Source organism: Cynara cardunculus (genome assembly GCF_001531365.2).
Source record: "Cynara cardunculus var. scolymus isolate 2C chromosome LG 2, CcrdV1, whole genome shotgun sequence".
Classification (NCBI taxonomy): Eukaryota; Viridiplantae; Streptophyta; class Magnoliopsida; order Asterales; family Asteraceae; genus Cynara; species Cynara cardunculus.
In genome coordinates, this window is record NC_037529.1 from 63,030,668 (window position 1) to 63,042,999 (window position 12,332).

A 12,332-nucleotide genomic window follows, 5' to 3' on the forward strand; every position below is an offset into this window, starting at 1 on the left:
GTGTGTGTGTGTGTTCAATTATTGTTATGTAAATGACAAATAGAGTTGCATGGGATAAACGAACAAAAGAAATTGGGTGTAACCAACGAAAATGAATAGTCTAATTAATTTAATGTTTTGATAATAATTACATCAATAAATAAATAAATAAAGCAAAGTTCGAGAAAAAGAAAATTAGATTGCGATGTCTAAAAATGTCATTTTATTGTTGGTGTTTTTTCTTATAAAATTACAAATTAAAAAACTATAAAAAAAACATAAAAACAAAAATGAATCTACAACAAAAACAAAAGTGAATCACCATCGAGGGCACACCAATTAAGATTTATTGATAACCAATATTTATTAATATTAGTAATAATTAATTTGATATAAATCTTTATTTATAATTAATAGTAATAAAATAATTAATATTAATAAATAATAATTGATGGTTATAATTGTTAAAAACGACAACAAGCTCTAAATTTTTACTTCAACTAACGTTTCAATAAGCTAACTTATAAGTTAGTTTATGTACATCTAAATGCATACTTAATAGATAAACTAACTTATAAGCTAACTTATATTTTTTAAAACAACATCATAAACTCCTAACCTTTTCCACAGTCAAATCTATTTCAAATTGGTTTAAGATTCTTGATTTAATCGATATGTGATTAAATGGTGTGGTGCAACTGTTTTCGGAGAAAATTTAATTAAAATACACTTTACAGTTTCATTGGTTTTGAATATTAACAAAAGCAGCCTTGTGTGCACTGGCATTTCTATTGATTTGGGCAAGATATATTGTTGTGCCCTCGTTTATGAATCAAAATCATACATTAGAATATGTGATAGTAAAGTCGTTCATGAAAAATACATTAACAAGTGTACGATCAAAATAAGAAGTTTTCTCGAGATGCATGTCGTTTGGAACTAAAAAAAATCAGGTCGTCGGAAAACATGGCAAGAAGTACTCAACACTCAAAACAAGTCCGAGTCAAGATGTTGCAACATTCAGTTGTGTAAGAATTATAAACGTTAACTTAAAATGTATAAAATTATAAACGACAACCAGCATGGTTATTATGAACAGTAGTATAGAAGTGACATGCAAAAGGACATTTGTCGGTGATCATAAAACTTATTGAGCATCTACCATTATTTTGGTTTAAGATTCAAGAAAACAATCATATATCTCATATTTTCTTTAAACAGGTTCACTAATCATAAATTGACTCTTATCAATTCACCTTTTTGAGTAAAACTAAAAAAGACTAACTGTCTGTGAACTCTTATTAATTCAGAATTTGCTGGGTATTACTCTTGCGGCCTATACTAAATCAGTGATTTACCTTTAAATGTCAAGTCACTGTCGCACCTCAACGCATTTTGGAAGAACCAACTAGCAAGGTAGTGTAGTGCTTCTTTAACATGAAATGGGATTGCTATAATGTGTAGCGATGAATCGTAATGCCCAACTAACAATTACATGGGAATCCAAATCAGGATGAATATCCACTGTATCAATTGAGTGTTTAGAATCTTGAAGATACAACACAATGTTCACTTTTCAAGTTCTTTTATGAATTTACGGAATGTTTGAGGAAGAAGATACGTTATAAAACCAAAGTCAAACAATTTAACTTTGCTTACAGTGAGCAGAGCACTAAGAATCTTTAGAAAACAATGCTTTAGAATGACACAAATACCCTTGCATAGAAACACTAAGAGAAAAGAAGAGCAATTGAGAAGATGACTTCTTGGACGACATTGAGAAAAGAGGCTTCCTCAGCTATTTATACCAGGCGCATTTAATGCAAGAGGTTGGTACAATCCATGGGTCACTTGGGAAGAGGCTGGCTGGTGTACTTTCTTCTTGAGCCGAGCATACTTTGACCGCATATGAAAGTGCAACATGGGAGTGGTCATGCATGAAAGAGGACAATAAAGCAATGGCCATAGTGTACTTTTTTTCATGTAGTTGCATGGGTTTTGACTTTTGCAAGAGTGGACAAGACTAAAACTTGAAACACAAGATTCATGTTTAGCTAGAAATATGATGTTGATCCTTTCTTCAGCTCTAACTGAGTTATTGCTTAATCAGTTCTCACATCTACATCGATAGATAGGATGACTCATTGAAACTGCTTTACTTTTCCTATCTTGATCAACAATAAATCGAGTATTTAATTTGTCCCACATGTGGAGAATCTTTGCCCCTCTATTTTCCTATCAAGAATTTATGGTAGATTTTATATATTGTACTTAGAGAGTATTTAAAAAACATATATAAAACACTAATACAATTTTTTATTGAAATCACTTTTGTTATTATAAAATGGGAAAGAAAACTTATTTTATATATATATATATATATGGGCTGGTTCAAATAGAAACCAACCATATGGTACAAACTATGTGAACTGATCTTGATCGTTCATTTTATCATCAAACGGTTATTATTAAATGAGATTAAATAAACAATAATTTGATTAATGTATTAATTGATATGTATATGAACAATTGTTCAAAGGGTAAATTGGTCAAACGGTCATTATTAAATGAGTATTAAAAAATAATCAATTAATCATTAAATTAATTGGGTTGCTTATGAACAATTGTTCACAGGGTATTTTGGTAATACATCCTCACGCATCGTGAACCCGATATTCTCCAGCCGATTTGTAACCTACGATCGATTATGAACATATTCACAACTCATGTTCACATGTCGGCCCTATGCTCGTGTGAACAGCATCTGTGTCTTGCAATGTAAACACTATGTTCATATGTTCATATATGTTCACATGTCGGCCCTATGTTCGTGTGAACAGCATATGTGTCTTACAATGTAAACACTATGTTCATATGGTGTGATGTTTTTCAATGTCATACTGTATGACATCGTCACGGGATCGTGTGAACAACGATTGTGTCTTTCAATGAAAACAAGTTGTTCATATGGTGAACATATATGAACATAGACTGCAAGAGATGCACATATATGAACATTTTCAAAATCAATGATCGTTGTGCATGTGTGCAGATATGAACATAGACTGCAAGCGTTTATCGTTTTCATTATTCTGATATTCTTTTACAATAGGATTCTCCATGTATCTTGGACGAAACGAAAATCTTGTACACTTAGACAACCAATTTCAATATATGTAGAACATAACTTGAAAAGAAGAACATGAACATGAAATAATAGAGGTATCTTTTAAGATTTGTAACTCCCAATTAATTATTAGGGGGTTACAAAAAGGTTAAATTACAAAATTACCCTTATCATTAATTTATAATTTAGATTTGAACCTAAAGTGAAAAAAGAATGTGATTGGTTAAGGTTGGTTAGCTTAGTTTGCACCATATGGTTGGTTTCTATTTGAACCAACCTCTATATATATATATATATATATATATATATATATATATATATATATATATATGAATCATTGTGTCAAATATAAACAAAAAATTGACATATACATGAACTTGGACTGCATAGCATTTAAAAACATTATGAACATAATAAAAATAACTGTTATATGAAAGGAAATACATAAAAAAAACAGGAATGAACACAATATGAACAATTTGTGAACAATAGTTCCTTCATTATAAACACATTCAGGAGCGCTCCTTTGTCAGTTGGAGTTTTATACATGCATTGCATCCACACCGTTTAAGGTTCACCTCTTGTTCATATATGTTTCTGATCTTATGTGGTTGTTCACCCCTTGTTCATATCGTATAAAATATATGAATACATAAATCCGACGCTATGAACACCGGGTGCAAACACTTACACAAATATAAAGATTTGGTATCAAGCTTAAAAAATAATACTTGTGTTCATATGATAGAAGTAACATGAACACAATGGTTCATGATTCATAAAAGTCGGTAATATGACAATATGAAAATGGGTTGTGCATCTACTTCCATTTGAACATGTGAATTAGGTACGTATTAATAATTAAAGAAAAAAATTATCAACGCAATATGAACTACAAAAAACACAACACATCATAATGAACATAATTTCTATTAAAACGAGTCTAATAAAATATTAATACATTACCAAGACATTCGCTTTGGTTAATTTCTTCACTTCTCGAACTCGAATTCCGATTGTCACCATAAACCATTTTAATCTTCTCAATGTTGTCGATTTTTTTTCCAATGCGTTTATCCATAATAGCTTGAACGATACCGAAGATTTTACTATCGTCTTTTCTCCACGAATCAAAAACTCATAAAACAATAAAAATGGAAGATCAAGATTAAAAAATAAATAAAAATATCAATATTATAAATGTATATTTTTAGGGATTTTATGATTTTGTAACTCCCCTTTAATGGTATGAGAGTTACATAGCAAATGAAATTACTCAATTACCCTTGACATTAAATTGTGACCATGATAGAAACCTAATAGAAGAATGGATTGTGATTGGTTGACATGGTTTGCAAAGTTAACACAAAAATTTTGATTAACATTTGAACTTCCACGTGTATATATATATATATATATATATATATATATATATATATATATATATGGAGCATCAAACGAGAATGCTAATTATTTAAAAAAAACGAAAACGGCCAAATCACTTGCAAAATTATATATGATTTTACATTAACGGTAAAAAAAAGTAGGGGTGAGCATAGGCGGGTACCCGCCCTTTTTGACAGGAACCGGAACCGGAACCGGCGGTTCTTGAGATATTGGAACCGGAACCGGTTAGAGCGGTTCTTAAATTTTTGGAACCGGAACCGCAACCGCCGGGAACCGGTTCCGGGTACCCGCTTCCTAAAATATTAAAAATTTGTTATTTAGAAATAAAAAATAAAACATTGCCAAAACACTAAATAAATAAGCAAAAATACAAATTATACAGAATAATGGTTACAAATATTGATTAACGATTACAAACCATAATAGACTAATAGAAAATGTTTAAAGTTTAACGATTACATACTATAATGGTAATTGTTCAAAGTTTAACGATTACATACTATGAATCCAAGTAAACACACAATTTGAAAAAATAGGAATCATTTTATATGAAGAATTTAGATGAAGATTGAAGATGACGACGTGCTTTTAAGATGTAAACCTAATATAAATTTGGTATTAAAAAATAATTAATATTTTTTATTGAAAAATACTGGGTACCCTGCGGGTAACGGTTCCGAAAAATTGAGAACCGGAACCGGAATCATTCTCAATCGGTTCCGTATTTTAGGAACCGAAACCACTCATATCGGTTCCGGTTCTGGAACCGGCGGTTCCAAGGCGGTTCCGGTTCTATAGCCGGGTACCCGGTTCCGCTGCTCACCCCTGAAAAAAAGTGTGCGACCAACTTCGGCCATGACTTTAGGTCGCGGGGCAAAGTCGAATGAAGCACATATGATTTTGTACGTGATATCAGTGTAAAATCACATGTAATTCGACCATTTTCTTATTCTCTTATATATATACTTTTCTCATATGAACTCAATTATATATAATATATTATAAAAAAAAAATGAGTCGACATAGGTGCGATCGATAATGCTTTGAATATAGTAATAAACTTTCACCTGGGTGACATCAAATCAGTGGGTGCAGTGCTGATTGTAACATGTCACCAACCATGCATGGTGTTGTTTCAAGTAAGCAATCCACTTTCATTTTTAGGGTTTTTATTCATAAATAAGAATCTTTAGCTGTTGATCATTTGCTGCTTTTCATTCAGATGGGGTCAAATTGATTAAGACCATCTGTGTGGGTTAAGTTAAGTTGAGTTGAGTTCCCCAAGTGTTTCAGATTCTCCTCATCTTCAAAGATAAGCATCCAGGGGACCCTTATGGTCCAGGTGAGCAACTATTCCCCCTTTTCACATAAGGGAAAGGGACCACTTTTGGTTTGTATGTGGAGTTGGTCAACATGTGTATCGCCCCCCTAAACCCTAAACCTTAAACCTTAAACCTTAAAAAGATGTCAAATTGCTTGCACTTTTGGTTTGGTTCGGTTCTATAAAACCAAATTAAACTAAAAGTTCTACTTTTCAGATTTTCTGTATAAGAGTCAACATGAGATGAAATGTTACGAGTAAAGTAACGCTAATGATGTCGACCCTTTATCATTTATCGTAATATAGTGGTTAATTGACAAGACAGAACGGTTGTTCACCGTTTGGTAAGATATAATTTGACAGGACAGGACAATTATTTAGAGTTTGGTAAGACAGAATTTGACATGACAGAACAGATGAAATGATCAATTTACCCCTAATGAGTTGTTTATATATATTTTGATTAATCAAGTCATTTATTAAATTATAATAAAACAATTATTACTCGTAATGAGTTAGGGGCCGTTTATCAAACACTTACCAGATAAGTGTTTACCGGTAAAATTTAACACTAGTGTTTACTTACCAGGTAAGGATTTAGTTCATCAAAACAACATCGTATGCAACAATTTACCCGGTAAGTGCTTACCGTTGTAAGAGTCATCACTCTCACTTACCAAGTAAGACTTTTGGTCCTTGTTTTCTTGGTGCTTACCTTCATCCGGTGAGGTAACGTGACTTGATAAGCACTTACCTGGATAAGCGTTTGGTAAACTACCCCTTAGTCTAATGTTATAATTATACCGGTAGAGTCGAGCCTTTCAAGAGATCAAATATGAAAAGAATATAATAATATCATATACTTCAGAAAGAATTATGGGGTAAACTTGATTTGATTTGTTTGATCTCGAGTCTCGTGACTACCGTGGCCGTGTGGACACAGATTTGGAAACAACGGGTGTATAAAAGTGGGACAACTACAAGGTTGATAAAACTCGAAATTGAAAATGTACATTTAGGTGATGTTTACCAAACACTTACCCAGGTAAGTGTTTACCAAGTCACATTACTTTAACAGATGAATAAGACAAAGACCAAAAATCTTATCCGGTAAGAACGAGACAAGAAACAAGAGTCTTACCAGGTAAGTGAAAGCGATGACTCTTACCACGGTAAGAGCTTATCGGGTAAATTATTACATATTATGTCGTTTTGGTGGACTAAAATCTTACCCGGTAAGTAAGTAATAGTACTGAATTTTACCGATAAACACTTATCCAATAGATTTTTTGGTAAACAGCCCCTTAGATTTAATTTGATGTATTATATGCCAAAAAGTCGTTTAAGTAATTGTAAGTGTGATTGGCAGCAAAGCAAAAGGAAAATAGTATAATTTATTATATCGGGTAAGATTGTAATACATCAAAACGTATCTGATGCAACAATTTACCTGGTAAGCTTTTACCTAGGTAAAAGTCGTCACTCTCACTTACTGGATAAGACTCTCTATTCTTATCATCACTCTTACCGAGTAAGATTCTTATCCCTTGTCATGTTCATCTGGTAAAGAAAATTGTCCAGAAAGTACTTACCGGATAAGCGTTTAGTAAACAACCCCTAAAGTGTTTAGTTGTTCATTGCAATTTTTGGTAAAAGTATGTCCATGGACCTGGGCCATGGTGAGTTGGGCCAAGGCTGAGTTGGATTTGGTTTGGATCCCCTTTTTACTTCTTGCAGGCATTGTTTCTAATTTAACGTAATGATAATAAATATTTAATATTTATAGTTTAATGTAGTAATTAATAAATAAAATATTTAATGATCATACAATTATTTTTCTATATTTTGGTTATAATTTGATATTTCATAGGGTTTTGTACACTCAGGGGTTGTTTGTTTACATCTTAATGATTTCATTAAGAGGCAATCTCTGAATCGTTAAGAGGTGAATCTTGTTTGGCAAAAACAAAAATTTGCATCTTAATGGCTTTAAAACCCTCTGAATGATTTGTATCACGAGCCTCCCTTAACCATTAAGCGTCCTAATTTCATTATAAACAATTACCAAACAATTATATTTCATTTTACACTATATAATGAGAGCCTTTTAATCATTCTAACCACTTAATCATTCTGCACCAAATCATTCAGCAACTTCAAAACAGCCCCTCATACTATCAAATATATAATCCAAAGAAATGCAATGATTAGGCTGACCCTGAGATTTTGAGTATGTTTGGCAAACTAGCTGATTACTAATAAGCTAATTTTGAGTTAATAATTTCGTTGATAACTAAATTATTTTTGGCAAAAACTAGTTTATAAGCATGTAAAATAACTGAAAAATATATCTTAAAGCAATAGTCAATTACGTATATTCATAATATAATTAAAATAAATTTCTAATAATATAATATGTTAGTTAATACAAATATGATAGTAAATAAAAGTTAAAAAATATAATATGTTAACTGAAACAAGTTAAAACTGATTATTATATATATACTATAAATTTTGAATTTATTAAAACAAATTTTATAGAAAATCTATATTAATTTATGATTATAAGTAAACGTTAGATATAATATTAAATTTTCTATTTATAAAAGTTACGAAACTACCTCATCTATTTTTCGCATAAACGTAATTTTTGATCAGTCAAAGCCGTAATTATTGACCAGTCAAATCCGATCTTGACCGTACAGCTAGGATCACTTCTTTACTTCTCAAATAATTACCAAATCTCAAAATTATATATATATATATATATATAGAGAGAGAGAGAGAGAGAGAGAGAGGGGGGGTTCAGAAGAAAACCTTTAAAAAATTGAAAAACACCCAATCAACTGTTAGATTAATCGATCTAATGGATGAGATTAGAGAAACGGTTTACAACTTTATTTTTATATTAAAAAATTATCCGGTGTCTTATTTTTTTAATCGAAAATATACGAAATATGATGAAAATTCAAATGAAACTAATTACACTAAAATAATAATCATATTTTTCGCGTTATTTTGACATCTATATTTGTATACTTTTTCATCCATTTTTTTTCGTGATTTTCCGATTTTTTTTATTTATTTAACGTCTTCTCTTAAAAATATTTTGGAAAATCACGTTTCTGACTTCTGAGTGCGATGTCATTGAGAGAAAATTGGGGGAAACAACTTTGCAAAAAACGAAAGTAGTAGGCGAAAAGAAAACTGATGTATTTTTTTAAAAGTCTTTGTAATTATTACTTGAGAAAAGAAATATATATTTTTTAAATAATTATGAAAAAATAATTAAAATAACCATCTTGACCGTATGAACTTATCTTTTAACCACTTTTTTCCGAAAAAAACGAAAATAGTCATAGGTCGGCGATTGACAAGTCCATAATTTATGGAGCGGTTAAAGTGTAAGAAAAAAAAAAGTTCCTGAACTAAGTCGGCATTACAGCGACCAAATATATAAATTTCGAGAAACACATCTGCGATTGCACAGACATATTTTTTGCGGACCTATAACTAATTTACATATTTGGTCTCTGTAATTGCGAACCTGGTTCAAAAACTTCATTTTTTTACACTTTGACACCTCCATAAATTTTGGACCTGCCAATTATAGACATGTGACTATTTTCGTCAAAAAATTAATTATTTTAATTAATTTTCTTATAATTAATTGATAAAAAGAATATAAATGAAAAATAAAAAAAGGAGTAATTAGTTGTATTATAATAGGAAGACAAAGACTGTGGTGTCAGTCTTTACGCTATTCCCCAAAGATTTCCCACACGTGGCCTTCTCCTTCCCACCCTTCTTTTTCTTAAAACTGAATTAAAAAATCTACTTTTTAATGAATTCAGGTTTTACAAAATTAAATAATAAATAAAACATTTTTAAATGTCAAACATGGAGGGTTTTTATTTTTTCGTTCCGGAAGGAATAGTCTCTCGTCATATTGCTGCGGGGACTTTGGGCATATTAGCAGGCCTAATCCATCTTAACGTTTGTCCGTCCCAACGTTTATACAAAGGATTGTGTATAGGCAATATTTAAACTGTCCTTTTTCAGCAGTATCGTTGCTGTCTTTTTTGCAGCTTTTGTTGTTGCTGGAACTATGTGGTATGGTTCAGCGACTACCCCCATCGAATTAAAAAAATCGTATTTTAATAGTAAAAACATACTTATGTGTTATTATATTATTTTATTAAAACTCAATAACATGATATATAATTATTTTATGTACTTAATAAATATTATTACTTGATTCTTAAAATGATTTGTTTTTGAATTTGATGATTTATTTTTAAATTTAATGAATTAGTTTTTATTAATAAATATTACCTTAAATAGTCAATATAACATTTTAAATTTTTGGTAATTAAATTATATATTGTTAAACGTTTTTTTTATTATACTAGAAGGGTACTCACGCAATGCAGCAATATACATCTCGATTTTAATATTTTATTTTGTTTATGTCGTTATTATAATACGATTTTATGTGTTTTTTAAAAACAATGATGATTTTATTTTTGAATAAAATGTAAATTTGAAGATAACGTAAAAATTTGAAAAAAAATATGTCAACGTTAATATCAAATCAACTATTTAAAAGTTCTCATTTTTTATGTAATTTATTTATTTTATTTATTTATTATAATTTAATTTAAGTTTAATAATGAAATAATTTATTTTTAGTTTAATAATATACTATTTTATAAAGATAATAATTAAGTATTCTGTTAGAACTTAATGATTATTCTAATTATATTTTAGATTTTTTATATTTAAAATAAGATGTTTATTCTGTATTTGATTATGTTTATCTGCAGTTAGTTACACGAATTTAGATATGGAGCGTTAATAAGTTGTACTTACGCATAATCTACTTGTAATCTTGAGTTTTAAGTAATATGCATTAATAAACAGTACTTTATGCACAAAATTGTTTTGTAAGAGTTTTTATCAAATACTTTATAATATAGTATAGATAAATGTTTTAGTTATATATATTTAAGTTCCGTCAACCGAAGTTACAACAAAATTATTCACATTTTGGTTTTTACTAATTTTTATTTTTAATTAAAAATTAAATCATTTAATAATAATTTGCTATTTAGAAACACAAAATAACCAAAGTATAAACTTAATACAAATATTACTCAATGTATTAAACTATTAATAAATATATATAGTCATATGTTCATTTGAAAAATGATAATTATTTGAGAAGTAGAGCAGTGATCATAACCCTTCATCTGACCAAAATTTGTGGTTTTTTGACTGTCAAGTATCGGATAATTCCTTGCATAGAGAAGTAATTTTGTAACTTTTATAAATAAATTGGTAGTTTGTAACTTTTACAAATAGACGGCAAAACAAGTGCATATGTGAACCTGTGTGATTTACATATGAACTATATGTTCACATGTGAACCCATGATATTCACATATGAACTAATTAATTGATTCACATATACATTTGTTTGCGTCTATTTGTAAAAGTTATGAAACTACCCCTCTATTTTTCTCTTGACCAGTCAAAACTGTAAATCTTGATCAGTCAAAACCGTAATCTTTGACCAGTTCAAACCGCAATTTAGGGATGTTCTAATTTTTTTGGAGACCCTGCTACATCCAAAAGTTTTGATTACATTGCATAAATGAAATAACAGAAAATATATGTTAAGAACCAAAATGGACCAAACCTATATGATTAACAATATGAAACTAAACGTAATTAAATTGTTAAATAATTTGAACCTAAAACCAAACAATTGATAATTTGAATTGTAACATCCAATTTCTAATATGCCCAATTATTTGCTTAGTATATTTAATTATTGGGTTAAATAGAACTTATGATTTAGTGGGAGTTTAGGTTTGAAATTTTAGAATTATACTTCTTAGGAGTATATTAGAGGATTTGAGAAAATTTTACGTCAATTAGATACGTAAAACGGATTTTTTTTGGGAGATCTTTTCTAGAATATTTTTGTTGGATGTTATAGATTATCTCTTTATGAGCGTGTAGGCGAAAACCTCATAGAAAACGGAGGTCCGAGCGAAAAGTTATGAATATTTTAAGTGTTGATAGTCAAAATGGGTACCTAGTCGGGCCAACCCGGCCCAACTCGAGTTTTAGCATTATAAACTGGAGTTTTGGCCCATTTTTCATGTCATCTAAGTCCAGAACTCACACACACACTAGAGGTGCGATTTTCATACACATAGGCTTGATTAAACTCAAATCAAAGAGGAACTACAAGATCTTGGAAAGATTTGATCATCAAGTAAGGTATAATCTATTTTTTTGCACTTGTTCTTGGTTGATATTCTTGTTTTATGGATTGCATGTTGAGATAGAGTTAGGGTTTCATATGGGTTTGATCTTAAGTATATAAAATGAGTGTATTTTAGTGTTTTTGGCATGAAATGGTCATTAGATTTAAGAGATTATCGAGATTTATGCAAGTTCATCATATGAACTTTGACTTGATTAAGT